Raw genomic sequence first — 18,725 nt, forward strand, 5'->3', positions numbered from 1 at the left:
TGGCCAATTTGTATAATATACCTTTCTTGAGTAGCTACCATGTACCTGGGATAGTATGGAGCATCCATTCCACAAGGATTAATATTATGTATCAACTTTACGGAGAAACAAACTTTAGTCCATAAGGTTCAGTAAATAGAATGAATGGATGTTATTAACAGTCTCATTCATCTTCATTTGACTCCAAGTTGGGAGAGGACCCACCACAATGTCTACACATGTCATCTATTCAATTGCAGTTTTGCAGAGCAAAACCCAAGCTTTTCTGGAGAAGTAGCAACTCTGTCTCAGTTTTCAAGATATCCTGCCCCTGTTTCCTTCTTGCTGACCAGAACCATAGATTTCAGACTTGCTATCACCCAAAGTCCTATGAGCCGACCCTACAAAGTCAATCAATTTATTTTTCCCTGTTCATATAGAGTTGTCTCTCAGTATTCTCCATCTGTTTCCAAGACCTCCCTCTATGGGTAATCCTCTGCACAGATGCTTGGGTCCTTGTGTGAAGTACTGCTATGTTTGCAGATTCTTTGGAGATAGCCAATACACTATAAATCAGCTCTAACTGACTTGGAATGACTACCACAATGTGTTGGGTAAGTGGTTGTCATAGAGTATTGTGCATTGAATAGGAACAAGAAAAAATTATGTGCCTGTTTAGTATAGAAACATGTTTTACAAGCATTTTTGATCTATTGTTTGTGGAATCCACAAATATAAAATCCATGGGAGAAGAGGACCAGCTGTCTATATACATATATGTGTGGGGTGTGTGTGTGTGTATACAGCTCCATCCTATTGTTCTGTTTCTCTGGAGAAACCTGAAAGATACACATCAGCACCATTCAGAAACAAAAATATACAGCAGATGTCTATAAAAGGTATATGGAACACTTTATCCAAAGTGTTGCCATGAGAAAACAGGATGTTGTCACAGAGGTGAGAAGAGAACTCCAACCTGGAAAGGCCAGATTGAGCCAGCTTGCCAGGAAGGTTACATAAGATGGAGACATAAAGACGCTGAGGTTGTTCTCAAATCCCTCAGCCCCTTAATCAAAGCCAAATAAGAAGATATTAAGGGAGAAATGCAGATACCAAGAGTCTCAGACCCTAGAACAGAGCAAGGGCTCTACAGGGAAGGAAGAAAATGGCTTCTATGTTGTAGCCTGCTAATTACCAAGTTCTCCTGCTATGTGTATGTGTGCTTATGTGTGTGTGTATGAGTGCATGCATGCATGTATTCATGAGAAAGGGAGAGAGAGAGAGAGAGAGAGAGAGAGACTTTAATTGTCAGATCTGCATTAAGACTCGTTCTTCAAGTCTCATTCCATACACTCAGCAGCAGTTCACTGGCTCAGCCGTCACACTGCCTCAGTCTCACAGCTTTCCAAGGCCACTTTCCTCAATCCTCTTGTTCAGACAGTGAGACGATGCAATGGACAGTTCATGTTTGAGACAGCTGCAGGCCGTGGTAATGCTCTGGACATTCTCTTTGTTAAAAAGCTGTGCCCTCAGAGAAGAGATTCCAATGGCCTGCCACGGTGCTGATACTGTGACCAAGATCAACCACCACCTGTTGTCTGCTTCTGACTTTGGCCAGAGTGCCTGTGGATTGAAACACTATTGCAATCTGAGGAAAATGGTGTGCTTAAGCAAGATCTTCCAGAAGCAGCACAGCGTTGCAGCCTTGAATATTTAATTAACACGTGTTGCTCTTGAAAGTGAATATCTAGCCCATCTTGACGTCTGGGGCTATCACATAGCACGTAAAGCCTTATTTGCATTGTGTTGGACCAGTTGTACCGAGATGCCTTGGGAAACACCTGTTGGGTTTTATGAGTAAAGAACCATTTAACAGCATGGGAAACACTTGTCTCTATTGTGCTGTTATGATCCAGCAACCACACACTCCATTCGGGCCCAGTTGTTTTTCTCATGTCCCTTCATATACATTACAGTGATGCCTTTCCTTCCAGTATCTATGCTTCAAGATGGCATCTGAACATCTCAGTGCTTTAGGGGGAGCCTGAACATACTGTATTAACAACATAGTAATGAAGTTGAAAGCTTTTATTTTGTGGAATAAATATCATGAGTCACTTGACTTTCTTCTGTGGCCATTGTTCAGGATACAAACCCAAGCACTCTCTGGGATCGTGACTTTGGTCTCTTTACTTGATACCTTTATCCTGTGTGAAACAAGAGCTTCCACAGTGCAGACACTAAAGCAGATATCTGTATTATCTGTGTTATAGAATCAGGTGAAATTGGCCTACTTGGTTGACACCAGGTTGTCTGCCTAGCGGGTCAGCTCAGCGGTGGGAGCTGGGGAGTAGCTGTGAAGAGCAGAGAAAGAGGGAGTCTTGATCCACCTGGGGGGGGGGGCATTCCTCCCTAAGTCTTACCAATATGCTTCTAAGTTTATAATTCCAAGAACATTTGAAACAGTTTCAATTTGAGGACTTCTCTCTTCATCTGACAGAGGAAATGAGGAGTAAGGAAGAAGAGTAGCTGCATCTTCTTTCTCTGCCTCATTATGTGGTGTGGAAGTGTGCGTAAGTGTGTGTGTGTATGTGTGTGCGAACATGAGTGTATATAGTGTATATACACTTATGAATGTATATGTGCATTGTGTGTGTTTGTAGTGTATATGTATATATGTGTGTGTTTGTGCTTATGGTGTATCTGTAAAGGTGTGTTTGTTTGTAGTGTATATATGTGAGTGTGTGTTTGTAGTGTATATGGATATATATGAAGGTGTGTGTGTGTGTTTGTGGTATATATGTATATATTGAAGGTTGTGAATGTGCTTGTGTGTGATATATATAATATATATATATTATATATGAATGTGTGTGCGTTTGTGGTGTATTGCATGTGTGTGTTGGGGCTTATCTCATTTTAAACATTCTAAATGATTTAGTGCTTTTTTTAAAACATGGTGAAATGTATGATAAAGATGTTTGTTTGAAATGAGCTTTTTAGGCTAAAGAACTTTGCCTACTCTGGAACACAATGCTTGCAGTCTCTTTTTCTAGGGTTTGAGTACACAGGCACTGCATAACTTCCTGAAGTGCACGTCCGAGAGCAAGCTGCACAGCCAGTGTGCAAAAACACACTTCTCACTCTCCCAGCCAAGCTTTGAAGTTGATTTTGGAAGACTTTGTCTTTGTGTGCAGTTTTGCATGGGAATTTTTAAAGAAAATGTGAGTTAACCTCATTGACATATAAGATGGGGAAAATGCAGGAGAACGTGCAGTTTCTTTTAAGTGATTATGGATGAGCAGTATTTTCTGATGTCTCTGGGTCCAAGCTTTGAGATGGAGTAAGCACATTAAGGGGCACAGGAGAAAATGGGCCCTTTGGGACATCGCTTCCCCATGTCAAAGCAGAGTGAGAGGAAGTTCTCCTGAGGGTGCTGCTGAAGAGCCCTGAATTCAGTGTTCTGCCTCCCCTGGAGGGTTTGAGGAAGTGCCCACAATCAGCTCCATTCCAGAGGCGCCTTTCAGCAGAGCTGTGTTTCTCCCAAGCTGTACTGTGAGTATATGTTTATGTGTTCATTTTACTCTGGAAATTACACCAGAAAAGAAGAAAATAACAATAAATGTTAGAGTGAGCTGCTTGTTCATCCTGGCCGCCCAGAATCGAAATAATCACACAAAAGTGTATTAATTAAAACACTGCTTGGCCCTTTGTAATTTTTACATCTTAATTTAAACCATTTCTTTTAATCTGTATATCACCATGATGTCATGGTCTACCAGCAAAGTTTTTGCAGCTCCATAGTGTCTCCCTCTCTCTCTGCCATCCTTCTCCCAGCATTCAGTCCAGTTTTTCCTGCCTAGTTCTGTTCTTCCCTGCCATAGGCTAAAAGCAGTTCTTTATTCATTAACCAATAAAAACAACACACAGACAGAAGGACCTCACACACCAAATAAAACAAAAGAAAGAGCAGCCCTCCAACATCAGTAGATGTGAGAACGTTTACTCAGAGAAATCCTTCCCTGATGTCACCAAATGAGGAGAGTGGGGGCCCAAGAGCTGAGCAATGAGGAACCCAATAGTCTGGCAAGAACTTCCATGCCCCTATAATGTGCCTATCCCATCTGAAAGCTAAGATACGGAGACTATCCAAATATACTGTTAATTCATAGTTAATTAAAATGAATTGTAATTTCTCCTGCATCTTTCCCATCTTATATGTCAAGGAGGTTCCCTCGTGTTTTCTTTAAAATTCCCAGGGAAAATTGCACACAAAGACAAAAATCTTCCAAAAACCAATTCAAGATAGTTGTTAAGAAGTATATGTAATCATGAGTCAGACAGCGGGGACAAGACCAGTGCAGGGAGGATGTGGGAGAAGACACCCTCCTGTGAACTAAGTCTGGGTCACTCAGAAGGTCAGAGTCGGCCCACGGGACAGAGAGCCACTGCCGAAGGTGGGGTGAAGCTAGTGGATGTTCCCAGCCCAGCCTTTCGTTAGGAAAAAAAAATAAACAAGACTTCCCTGAGAATTGGTGCTGTGAACCCTGCCCTTGCTGTGCTTTGGACATGATGCTATACTATCTTCCTCAAACAAACAAACAAAATCCCAAGCTGAGAAGTGACCTGGCAGTCATCCAAAGCCTGGTGACAAGTCGGAGCCCGAGAAAATGTCCAAGAGAGGAAGAGAGGTAAAAGACCAGAACAATTGCCAGCAATAAAATTCCAACAGCAAGAGGGAAAAATGAACTCACAAACCAAAAAGAAAGGCTTCATAGGATATGAGGCAGCAAGAAGCCACGAATAAGCTTCAGTGTCTAGAAAAGAAAAAGAGGAGCCAGATGTTCAAAGCATCCTGGTATTGGAATATCTGACACAGAAGTCTTACAAAGTCCGTTCAGTAATTTAAAAGAAGCATTAGTGAGCTTTGAATTATCTGAATGAATGTCAAGCCAAATAAAGAGAAAAAGACCAAAACTTGTAGAAATGAAATGAAAGTTATTGATATTAGGGGCTGAAAACTTAGAACAGCAGATTAAAATATATCAAGAACTAATAACGTTTAAGATAAGAATATATTGTGGACTGGAGAGGGAGGGGGAAAGGAGTGGGGGGAGGGGGAGAAGGGTGGGAGGAGGGGGCGTAGGGTGGGAGGAGGGGGAGGGAAATGGGAGGCTGGGAGGAGGTGGAAACTTGTTTGTTTTTTTTTCTCCTTTTCTCAATAAAAAAAAGAATTATTTTTTAATTTAAAAAGATATGAAAGCCTGGTGGTGGTGACACATGCCTTTAATTCCAGCACTCAAGAGGCAGGGACAGTTGTACCCCTGTGAGTTCAAGGCCAGACTGGTCTACAGAGTGAGTTCCAGGACAGTCAGGGCTCTTACACAGAGAAACCCTATATCAACAAACCAAAATGAACAAAAAAATTAAAAAAATATGACTGAAAAAATAATCATGATTTAGTAAGAAGTTATTCAATGTTTTTAATGAAAGACAGAATAAGTAAGACAGAATATGTAAGGAACAAAGCAAGACAGAGAGGAAGAGGAGAACAATATGAACAAACTCAATTCATATCAGCAGCAGAGTTCCTCCCACACCCAACAGAACACAGAAGACTGGGAAATGTATTCAATATGCTGAGAGAAAAGATAGGCCAAAGTATAAAGCTGCTGGGGTTTTGCTTTTCCATATGAAGTTGAGTATTGTGCTTTCAAGGTCTCTGAAGAATTGTGCTGGGGTTTTGATGGGCATTGCATTGTGTCTGTAGATTGCTTTTGTTAAGATTGCCATTTTTTCTATGTTAATTCTTCCTACCCAAGAGTGTGGGAGATCTTTCCATTTTCTGGCGTCATCTTTAATTTCTTTCTTCAAAGATTTAAAGTTCTTGTCATACAGGTCTTCTACTTGTTTGGTTAGAGCTATTCCAAGATATTTTATCTTATTTGTGGCTATTGTGAAGGGTGATGTTTCTCTGATTTCTTTCTCAGCCCATTTATCATATGTATATAGGAGGGCTACTGCTTTTTTTTTTTTTGAGTTAATCTTGTATCCTGCTACATTACTGAAGGTATTTGTGAGTTGTAGAAGTTGCTTGGTATATACTTAAAAGTGGTAGTGCTGAGTCTTGAGGAAGGTTGTTTCCTAATTTTCTGAGAAATTGCCATACTGATTCCAAAATTACTGTACCAGTTTTCTTTGTCACCAGCAATGGAGGAGTGTTCCCTTTACCCCACATCCTCTTCAGCATAAGCTGTCATCAATCAGTGTTTTTGATCTTGACCATTCTGACAGTTGTAAGATGGAATCTCATAGTTGTTTTGATTTGCATTTCTCTGATGACTAAGGATGCTGAGCATTTCCTTAAGTGTCTTTCAGCTATTTTAGATTTATTTGTTGAGATATCTCTGTTTAGGTCTCTAACCCATTTTTATTGGATTATTTTTTCTTTTGATGATAAATTTCTTGAGTTCTTTGTAGATTTTAAAGATTAGCCCTCTGTCTGATGTGGGGTTGGTGAAGATCCTTTTCCACTCTGTAGGTTGCCATTTTGGCTTGTTGCCTGTGGCCTTTGCTTTACAGAAGCTTCCCAGTTTCAGGAGGTCCCGTTTATTAATTGTTGCTCTCAGTGTCTGTGCTACTGGGGTTATATTTAGGAAACTGCTTCTTGTGTCAACATGTTCAAGTGTACTTCCCACTTTCTCTTCTATGAGGTTCAGTGTGGGTGGTTTTATGTTGAGGTCTTTGATCTATTTGGACTTGAGTTTTGTGCATGGCGAGAGAGATGGATCTATTTTCATTCTTCTGCATGTTGATATCCAGTTATGCCACACCATTTGTTGAATATGCATTTGTCCATTTTATATATTTTGATTTTTGTCAAAAATCATGTGTTTCATGCACAAAACTCAAGTCCAAATGGATCAAAGACCTCAACATAAAGATAGCCACACTGAACTCATAGAAGAGAAATTGGAAAGTACACTTGACCACATTGGCACAGGAGACCACAACCTAAATATAACCTCAGTAGCACAGACACTGAGAGAAACAATTAATAAATGGGACCTTCTGAAACTGAAAAGCTTCTGTAAAGCAAAGGACATGGTCAACAAGACAAAACAGCATCATACAGAATTGAAAAAGATCTTCACCAACCCTACATCAGACAGAGGACTGATCTCCAAAATATACAAAGAACTCAAGAAATTGGTCATCAAAAGAACAAATAGTCCAATAAAGAAATGGAGTCTAGACCTAAACAGAGAACTCTCAACAGCGGAATCTAAAATGGCTGAAAGACACTTAAGGAAATGTTCAACATTCTTAGTCATGAGAGAAATGCAAATCAAAACAACTCTGAGATTCCATCTTACACCTGTAAGAATGGCCAAGATCAAAAACACTGATGACAACTTATGCTGGAGAGGATGTGGGGTAAAGGGAACACTCCTGCATTGCTGATGGGAGTGAAATCTGGTAAAGCCCCTTTGGATATTATTATGGCAATTTCTCAGAAAATTAGGAAACAACCTTTCTCAAGACCCAGCAATACCACTTTTGGGTATATATCCAAAAGATACTCAATTGTGCCACAAGGACATGTGCTTAACTATGTCTATAGCAGCTTTGTTTGTCGTAACCAGAACTTGGAAACAACCTAAATACCTCTCAACTGAAGAATGGATAAGGAAAATATGGTACATTTACTCAATGGAGTACTACACAACAGAAAAAAATTATGACATCTTGAAGTTTGCAGGCAAATGGATGGAGTGGGGTAACTCAGACCCAGAAAGACAATTATCATATGTACTCACTCATAAGTGGTTTTTAAATATAAAACAAAAAAAATCAGCCTACAATTCACAATCCCAGAGAACCTAGAGAACAATGAGGACTCTAATAAAGACATACATGGGTCTAATCTACATGGAAAGTAGAAAAAGACAAGATCTCCTGAGTAAATTGAGAGCACAGGGACCATGGGAGAGGTTGAAGGGGATGGGAGAGTCAATGAGGGGAGCAGAGAAAAATGTATAGCTCAATAAAATAAAAAACGAAAGAAAAAAAAAGAAAAAAGAAAAATTCAGGTGTTCCGTAGTGTGTGGATTGACTTCCCAATCTTGGATAAAGTTCTGTTAGTCCTCCTGTCTGTTCTTATGCAAATGCAAGGCTGTTTTCACTACTGTAGCTCTGTAGTAGTGTTTTAAGTCAGGGATTGTGAAGCCTACAGAAGTTTCTTTTTTATACAGGATTGTTTTAGCTGTCTTGTGTTTATTGTAGGCATATGGATGGATCTAGAAAACATCTTATTGATTGAGATAAACTAGATCCAGAAAGACAAATATCATATGTACTCACTCATAAGTGGCTTTTAGACATAAAGCAAAGGAAAACCAGCCTACAATTCACAATCCCAGAGAACCTAGACAACAATGAGGGCCCTAAGAGAGACATACATGGATCTAATCTATATGGGAAGTAGAAAAAGATAAGATCTAAGTAAATTGGGAGCGTGGGGATCATGAGAAGTGGTAGAAAGGGAGGGAGCAGGAAGAGAGGGGAATGAAAAATATATAGCTTAATAAAAACAATAAAAAAATGACATCAAACTTTAGAGTTGAAGCAAAACAGTTCCACACTAGTATTTTTTTCTTTTCTTCTTCTTTTTTTTTTACAAGGTGGGGGAAGAAGAGTTTTCTGTCTTAAATGGATCTCAAACAAAACAAGACAGCTGAGAATGGTCTTCAGAGAGAAATCTCTCGTGAAACAGACCAACCCTTAAATATTCTGGGATGTTTAGGTTATTGAGAAAGCTTCACTACTGTATTGTACTTCAAGTATATGAGAATATATAGTTTAACTCACACTAAAATTTGTTGACCAAAACATTGCATTTGCTTTCTTTTGAAACTGTGAAACCAAAGCGTATGGAATAGAAATGTCTGGAATCCACTTGCTTTGTGCAAAGTTTTGATGTTTTAAAGATGAATAAAGTTTGCAAATAGCTTAAGTAGGTAGAACATACAGTCAAAAACTCTAAACAGAACATTAGAATTCCAGATTCAGCGATGAATCCAAAAAGTATCATGTCTTGAGCAAGCTGGGGTTATTGCAATGTAGCTTCCTATAAAAGTCCAAAGACTTTTTGTGGTTTGAAAATGATATGGGAGAAAACCATTTTTCAACACCAGCAAGACTAATAGAATGAATTTAAAATGTGACTGTTAAATTATGTTAGAGTCTTACTTAAGATTATAATAGTCTAAAATTCATAAGAATATTCAGTAAATACCAGTACAAAGTATATGGATAAAATTAAAATATTATGAAAGAAAGTAAAGTAGTATTAATGAAAGCAAAGGGGTGCATAGTCTTATGAAAATTTAGTGATGGAGAAAAGGAGACATTTGTAGATTCGTGGTGACTCCTCTCAAATCCTTAAGGTGTTTTGTATGACTAGATAAGGTATTCAGGCTTTAAATGGGGTTCTAAATAACAACAAGGGGTAGGGAGTTGTTTTCTATAATACAATGGCAAAAATGAAAAAAGAGCCACTCAAAGCAGAATAGAGAATCCAAAATTACACATAGGTCCGTAAAATCCACAAGAAACAGAGATTCCATCCTGAGAGAGAAGGCTTGGCGTTATTGAAGTGAGCAAGAAACACCATCGCTAGAATAGGTCATACTGATTCAAAAATAAAAACACATCTCCTAAATGTCTCAAAGTCTTTCCTTCCACATATAAAGATTTAATCCATGAGTAATATGTAGGGAAATTTTTTTCATGACTTCAAAGAAAAACTTTGTCCACAAGATAAAAATATCATAATGAAAAATACCATCTTAAGTGTATCAAATTGAAAACAAAGTACATCAAACGACACCACAAAAAATTAAGCAGGAAACCATTAACAGTGGGAGGATGTCTTTATAGAGATTAATATGCCAAGTGGTCCTGCTGCAGCTGTGGTCTGTGTTGTTGTCCATGGCCCCTGTTACCACAAGGAATCATCGGAACCACGCCTGTTGAAATCCGAGGATTGGCTGAGTCACCACTCCCTCATTGGCTCTGGGAGATCTGGCCCCACCCTTCACTGGACACTGCAGCCATAGAGCTGGTCCCACCTCACTCCAGGAGTGGGAGAGCTGGCTCCAGTGGCATGGGTCAAGAAGAACCAGCCCCTTACCTGAGGGGGCTGGTCCCAGTGGTCCAGATCAACCATCTCAGTTCCCACCCATTCCCACATCCTGGGCCTTGTGCTGGCCCATCCTCACATTTACCCCATCCAGGTCCTGCTGGAGCATGTGAAGGGACTGGTCCTGTGGAACGACAGCTTGAGGAGGAACATCAGGATATCTGCGGAAATCTTTGGTGGAGATCTAGTGATGGCATTGCTAATATTTGGATGATGTGAATGGTTCTGAGCTTATCTCCTAGGGGATGGGAACATGAATTGTCACGTGATTCTCCGCAGTGCTGAGGGTTCCATTCTGCATACTCTCACTTTTCCTAAGGAATCTGGTACTACCTGTCACCAGGAATGGGTTTCACAGATTGCCTAACAGCCTCACAAGGACATGACAGCCAACACTCAGGTCTCACTCGCAGAGAAGCAAGGTGGTTTGTGTTATTTTGTTTTATTTTTAATTAATTTAGGGGGAGGTCTTTTTTGAGGGACCCTACAAGGGTGAGGGGTGGATATAGAGGGCCTGGGAGGTTTATAGGATTGAAATGCAAGATGTAAAATTCCCAAAGAATCAATAAAGAATTGTGTCATAAAATAGATATGGCGCCTTAAGGGGGCTTTTAGGTTAGGAACACTTTATGATGGGAATAGGTGTCCTTACTAAAGGGCTTGGCAGAGGGAGTTCATCCTCTTTGTCTTGTGCTCTATGAGGACTCAGCTTTCTTCCCTCCAGAGTATGTGGCATCAGGTGACATCTTCAAACAGGGTGCACACATCACTGGACAATAGAGCCCACTGGAACTTTGACATTAGCCATTCAGTCTTCGGAACCATGACATATATATTTTTGTTCCATGTAGATATTTAGTCTGTGCTATATATCAAAGAAGGATGGAATGGAGTAAGATGTAGATATTATATGTGTTCCTCTCTGTCTTTCTCTCTCTCTCCTTCTCTGTGTTTCATGATGAAATAGAATAAAATGAACTTGACAGTGAATGCGAGGTGAGTAGGAGGCTGAATAAATAGGAGAAACTGCACAGCAGGGTCTCAGTATAACATGGAAGCTGATTCAGGAGGACTCAGCGATCCAGTAACACCTGGTTTCCTCATCACAGGGGTGCATGCAAGGCCCTGATGGACTTCACACCTTGGGAGAAATTGAATCTCTCCCCAAAAGATGGAAACAAACTGTGACAGGAGCGATGTGCAGGCGTCCATCAGGTGATTTGGATGAGAAGGAGTTGAAAAGGCTCAGAGCAGTGGTCCTCTCGTAGCTGGTCTGTGAAACACACCTGGGCCTGCTTTCTGGGAAAACGAAAGACAGAGGTAAGCGTGGAGTGCAGTGAGCAGAGCCTCTTATCGGAAATGTGGGGCCTGAGCTGGATACCAAAGTTGCTCCCTCATGTCAGGACTCAGACCCTGCAGCAAAAAGTGGATATTAAACAGCCAAACTTCCAGGATTTAAGGAAGCAATATTTACTGATAAAAGAGAAACCATCAACCACCCCAAAGGAGTCAATAAATAATTAAGGGCATTGGACCTGTTTCACAAAGTGATGTGCGCTTGAAAGACACACACTTCTGGCAGCTGTGCAGCTGAGGGCTCTTGTGTTTTAACTCAGTTTGGTGAACCAGTAGACAGATTCACACATGAAGGCTTGTTCGAGCATAGACTAGAAGGGGCCAGTGAGTCGACAGGGAACACAAATGAGGGCATAAACAAAAGCAAGCCACTCCACTTCCCATGAGAGGTGGCTGTAAGTAAGGGAAGACAAGTCTCTTTGAATTCAAATACCACACTCTCTTCTATGTTAAACAAAGCCGTCACCACGTGCGAGAGACAGCAGAATGAAACTTCAGAATCCTCCAGAGCAAAAGGCAGGGTGTTGATCTAGTTAATGACATTTAGAAAGACAATGGGTTTAGTCAGAAGTAAATGACACAAGACAGAGGGATTCCAACCACTCTGCTCAAGTCCCAGGACCATTGAGAGACCTCCACAAAAGTCCAATACACAGAAAATAATAGTGTATTCTTGTTCACAGAAAACATTATTTTGTAACTTGCTTGATTTGAGCTACTTGGCAAGCCCGAGTTTGGAAAAGTAGTCTACGAGGGAAGTGAAGCGGCCATGACAACAGAGCTAGGAACCAACAACTGCTTGCTGCTGTGGACAAGTTTACTGGGGAACTGCTCTCTCACTCTTCCGTGTCATCCATTCAGCCCCGATGTTGCAGTTTTTCTTCTTCGTATTCTGAGGTTTTGTGATGGCTCTAGTCTAAGAACGGCGGCGTGTCTCTGGACCCTGAGCTTCCCAGGAGCCCTTCGTCAGGCTTATGCTACTGAACGGTCTTGCTTTGTGACTTTTATTGATTGATTAGTTTGTTTATAGTTTTATATTTATTTCATTTTGTGTGCATGTTTCTTTTGCCTGCATATATGTATGTGTACACGTGCATGCCTGTTCCATGACGAGGTCAGAAGAAGGCATCATACACCATGGAACTGGAGTTACGGATGGCTGTGAGCTACCACATCAGTACTGGAAACAGAACCAGGATCCTCTGTAAGAACAAGTGCTCTTAACTGCTGAGCTGTCTCTGCAGCCCCCGGTGTGACTTGTTAAAAGGTAATTAACCTCATAGTTGAGAAGACCAGTTTACTACAGTGGTATATATAATAAGTGTGTCCATGATTTCCCTGGTTCCCACCGAGTGCCCTGCATGGGGTATTGCAACTGATAACTTAGAGAAGAGAATGTGTAGCTTTCAGCAGACAACATAGGTAGTGGAAGAATTTTTGTGTGAGGGGACTCGAGACTCAATATCACATTGACACTACTCTTAGCATCTTGGAGTCCTATTAAGCCAGGCCATGAATTTGAAAGCGAGAAAGGATGGGTATGTGGGAAGGGTTTGGAGGGAAGAAAGGGAAAGAGGAAATCATGTAATCATGTTATAATCTGAAAAATAAGAGAAAACAATTTTAGGAGGATGTCTCTGCAGCTACCTCCTAGACTGCATTCCCTAGTCCTCACTGAGCACAGTGATGCCCAGTTCCATTTCCATGAATGTGAATTGTGTAGTTCTCTATGCTGATGGCGTCTCCCAGGTGAATATTAGGACAATCCGTTCCCACTCTTGCTACCTCCTCTTAACTTTGGGGAATAGATTTCTCACCAAGAGAAGAGAGACAGGGTAAGATCTTAGGGTTTTGAATAAACAAGGAAATGGCCGAGTGAGTTCTAGGGCACCATACTTCTCAACCGCCATGGGAACCCTCTTCTAGAGCAAAGCATTGGCTCATTCAGCAAAGTTTCTGCCTCTTTATACATCTGGTTCACATCTGCCCTAGACTGTTTAAAGTTGTTTTGTTTGTTTATATTAGAAAACCAATAACTGATGTTCAGACAACCCACCTAGAAAACCATCATTAATGCAAGTAATACCTGACCTATCATTTTGGATCAATGTTTAAGATTTTCATTACAATTAGGGAATTTTGAACAATCTTTAGAAAATAAATGGGATGTTTATCTCTTTCTTTCATTTCTACTAAGGTTGTAAGTTATTTATTTATTCTTTCCATTGGAACATAGACTAGGCACATCCTTCTAGATATCCCTAAAACTAATTCACAAAGGCCTTCCTGTGGGATGAACCTTTGCAATCATAGTGCAAAAAACACTTCAACATAAATCTTCAGGAGACTAGCTTTTTATCGATCAGTCAAAGAATGTTAAACAACAGCACCTGGTATCTCGATTCAATAGATTAATCTGCTGTCCTTGTTTACAGTTCATGACCTCTGGACTATCACACAATTCCTCCTACACCTGAGAGGCCACACCTGTTCCCAGGCTCCTGGAGAACTGAATGGGCTGAAAAGCTGATTGGCCTATTGTTCTATTTGGTTTTGGTCAACTTGGCAAAGGCTGGAATCATCAGGGAAAAGAGTAGCTCAGTTGAGAAAATGCTTCCATCGGATTGGCCCTTGGGCAACTCTGGGGGCATTTTCTTGATTGGTTGGTGATGGATGTGGGAGAGCCCAGGGCATTTGAGGTGATATCACTCTTGGCAGGTGGACCTTGGTTGTATAAAAAGCAGGCTGAACAAGTCTTGAGGAGCAAGGCTGTAAGTATTGCTACTCTGTGGTCTCTGTTTCAGTTCCTGTCTCCAGGGTCCTTCCCTGACTGCAGTCTCTGACTTTTCTCAGTGATGGACTGTGACCTGGGAGATGAAAGAAATCCTTTCCTGCTTTTGGCCATGCCGTTTATCCCAGCAACAGAAAGAAAACGAATATACCTCTCCTCCAAGCTCAGTTTGATCTCTGCTCCAAACAGCATCACCTGGAATCTTGCCATATTTCTTTGGTTTGGATCAAGGTCCCACAAGGTCTAGAATTTAAAAGATCTGCCCCAATCCTTTATGCATTCAAAAGTAGGAATAGAAAATGCTCTGAAGAGTATTGTTGTAGAACACTTAACTTTTTAAATTTTGGAATTTGTTCCCATTTTGGGAATATTTGTCTATATGGAAAATGAGTACTTAAAATTATCAGTTTGAGTGAATTAATATAATCACTCTGTTAGGAAACCATCTTCTATAATTGCCATAGAACTGATTATCCTTACTGCTCTCTTTCTCTCTGTACACACATATATACATGCACATATATTTATATATGTATACATACATATATGTGTGTCCACATACATATATACAAACATATATATATATATATACAGAAACATGTGTGTGGCTATGAATGTATATGTATACATATGTATGTACCTACATAGTAAGTGTGTACACATAGAGACCATAATACAGTTACCGAATCTGTGACATTATTTGAAAGGAAGTTAGCATTTGAAGAGATGCCTGTAAAGGCCCCCAGACCTTAGCACCACTGCTGCCGTGATGGAAGTACCATTCAGGCCTTGAATCCCAGCATGTAGGCAGCAACACTAGCCAAATCAAGAACAAAGACCTAATCTGTCAAAGTCCACAGTTCTAGGAAAGTCCTACATGTACTAACCTTGCCTTTGGTTCTGTAGTTCTGCTTCTGTCTAACTGCTTTTGCTAACTGATGTGTGTCAGCCCAAGATACGGTTTGTGTGTTTAAAAGCTCACATGAGTAAGGCTCTGAACTGCAATTTGTGACCCAAACACCTGGTGTAGTTGTCAGCTGGCTAATAAAGATTTTCTGTGGCTTGAACAATATATTGGCATTGTAAAGGGTAGAAATGTATGATATAGAGAGTGCTTATATATGCATATATAGTTTCATATTCCTACTGCATATATGTTAATGTATATATGTATGTCCTTCTGTTTGTGTATATAAAGAACTCCAATGTATAGTCATATTTTCCTGTACCTATTATTTTCTGAAAACTAGGATGTGAAAATGTAGAACCTATGCTGTTGGTGGGAAGACAAGTGAGTGCCATCATTGTGAAGAAGACTGAGAATGTCCCTCAAAATGTAAAGACACATCTGCCATGGCTGCAAAAACCTGACTACTGGGAATAGCGAGTCCCCTGTTACTCTACCTGGCCAAGTCAGGCTCCAACACTAGGCTTGACTGGTCCAGGTCAGGCTTACTGGACAGGCTGCTCCCTGGCCCTACCCAAAGTTAACATAGCTGCCTGCAGGAGCAAAGTCGTAGCACTGAATGGTCCCATAGCTTAGGCTTGAGGAAGAACTTCTTGTGCTCCAGACACTTTTTGATGGCCCAAAGGACTTTGGGAGTTGACAGCTCTAACTGAGGCCCTTCTAATTTGCCTTTGCTCTGTAATCTCATGAAATTTGCAAGTAGTGAGATAGCACAGAGCAAGGGATCTGGGACTAATTTTTGGCTTTTCTTGGAAACATCTACATGATTTGGGGCAAGCTATTTAGCCTGGCTGGACTTCAGGTCCCAGCATTGCTTCAAAGAGTTGTTATCAAGCCTAAACAAAATGAGTATAAAATTGCTCAGAACTTTCTGTATTGGTTGGTAGGAACATTTCTTCTTCAAAACTGTGCTTTTTATAGGAATAAACCCTCTTCAGTTACAGGAAAAAACAGATCATTTTATTTTTATATACTTTGCTACCTGGTCAACAACCCAGACTCTCCACAAATGTTTATTGGATTAGTACACAGCGTGCATAAAACTCTAAGACTGGACTGTACAAGCTGGAGTCTCCAGAAGCCGGGGGTTTCTTGTTCGTTCTGGATTGTGGCCCAAGAAAGTCACAGTGGAACTGTGTGGGGCACTTTGTGAAAATGTCTTCCCTGTGGGCCGTGCATTTTTTTCAAAAAAGGTGATTGTGTGGAATTGCTTCCTGGTGACTTGCTGAATGGCAGCGAGGAGTTTCTGCTTCCAAAGAAGAGTCCACTCTCACTCGAAAGAGCTACAAGCACAGGCCAGAGGAAGCCGTGCAGGGCTTGAAGAGGGAGGCATTGGTAAAATCAGCTGGAGGTCCTGGCAGGCACCTGCAAAAACAGTGCTGGGGCTTTGCTCCGAAATCCATTACTCTGTTTATCCAGAACATAGACTATGGATTGTAACACAGCCACATAGACACTGATACGCATGTGTGGACACCATAGACAAACTTGATCTTAGTCAAGAGCCAAGAAACAATCAAGACAAACACACATACACACATGCACAAGTGCACAGATGTACATACAGATATAGGCACACCCTGAGGTACATGCACAAACATATGAACACACATAAAGATATACATGGGTACACAGATGTGCATGTGTATACCTTATTGTGCACATGGACCAGAACTCATGTGCAGAACACATATGTGCACAGAGGCACATAAAACAGCTTTCTTAGCAATTGGATTATGTATTTTGATTATATTCACAAGTCAATGTCTGCACAAATGCCTGTCACTCAATATTTGCTTGATATTTACCAGAGATTCTTAAATAAGAGCATAGGTTATTGTCTTTTCTCCCCTAAACAAGTCCGTCTCCTCGCTCCCATTACAGAGTAGGGAGGCACTGGGTTGACCTTATGCCCCTCTTTTAGAAAAACTGGCTAGATTCACCAAAGAATTGCTCAAGTTCACCCCTCTTAGCCCAATTTACAGGCAGAATTGGAGTGGAAGGTCACATTTTTCCAAACTTAGAACCTTGTTTGAAAGCAAAGCTTCCTGAACCACAAGATGAAAGAAATACACACACACACAGCTTCTTGTGACGAAGGCTCTTTGGACATTAAATAACTTATTAAATAACACTTTGATGGATTACAGTAAGTGTAAATAAATTAGAAACATATGGACTGGGTTTCACTGAAACATGAGTGGATTTGGCTCACAAGAAAAATGAGTGTAACATAAGAAACAAACAAACACAACCTTAGGAAGCCCTCACATGACTGAGAAGTATCCGTGGTCAGTTGTAGCTTCCATAAAGCTAAATTATCAGCAAATGGGGGAAAGCAAGTAATTTTCTTGATTATGATTCAGTATAGATGCTTGTGAGTGTAGATTTCACTAACCACATTGTTTTCCTTTGAAGACACCACATGGTTACCGTCCAGTTCATCTGGCACAGCCTTATTCTCAGGCTGAAAAAGATGCATCACTTTCTCTGGGTCTTTCAAAGCAGAAATGTCCATCATCTCCGGTAAGGCTCTCACAGATGACTGAATTTGAATCCTTTTTGGAAAGACTGTGCTGCTTACCCTGCTTAGAGCTACATTTTATAAAATCAAAGAGAAGGGTGGGTGGCCCAGGTTGGTGGGAATCCAGGCCTGTTCTTGCAGACTTGAGAATCCTCCGACAAGCCTACCTGTTTCCAAGACAGAATAGTGGAGAGCCAGTGTGGAAAGCAGCAATGTGGGGTTATAACTAATGGTGGAACTAGCCTGAGGCTCGTTAGCCTCGCCAGTGGCAACTTCCTATGGGGACCAAGCTCTTGTTCTATCTAAGTAGCTTTCTCTGCACAGTGCCGGTGTCAAAAGTGTTGCTCTGTGGAGCTGAAAAAAAAAGGTAGAGAGGGGGAAAACTTTATGATGGCAGGGCAGCTATTCCTATAAACTCCCATTATTTCCTCTGGGTTCATTCCTTGCTGTCAAGTGTGATGGTTTCTTCCTATTCCTTGCCTTCTCTAAATTTTACAGAAAACTGGTGTAGACAGAGACATCTCCTTCTTTCTCTCCTGGAGCTCCTGGAAGCCTCCAAGAATCACCTTCTCAGTCTGTTGTGACCTGGGCCCCCAATGGGCTGGTATCTCAGCGGCGATAGGTTGGAGGAGTGGGAGGACCTCCCGTAACAGCCCCCCACAGAAGAGGAGTAACTTATAAAACTCCTTGGCCATTGTCAGCCCAGCACAAACGACCTACTGTAGGTCAATGCAAAGACACCCCAGGGAGACAACTAGAGATGTCTTTCAATGGCCTCAAACTCTAGGTACCATTGTTCTTCCATTTCAGAATAAAGCAAAGCACCTGCTTGCAATGCCATTGCCAGCTGTGGAGCCTCCTCCCGTGCCCACATCACTGAGATACAAAAGGCCCTACACTCCCA

The 18,725-nt window shown here is 41.0% G+C and overlaps 1 pseudogene; it reads right to left on the reverse strand.

Moving 5' to 3' along the window:
* The window catches only part of LOC121459268, a 162,073-nt pseudogene extending 144,255 nt beyond the window's left edge, over nt 1–17,818 (reverse strand).
* Nucleotides 17,819–18,725: the final 907 nt, after the last annotated feature.

Source organism: Microtus oregoni, unplaced genomic scaffold, assembly GCF_018167655.1.
Source record: "Microtus oregoni isolate MIOR12 unplaced genomic scaffold, Mior012 000019F_ref0000042, whole genome shotgun sequence".
NCBI classification, from domain to species: Eukaryota; Metazoa; Chordata; class Mammalia; order Rodentia; family Cricetidae; genus Microtus; species Microtus oregoni.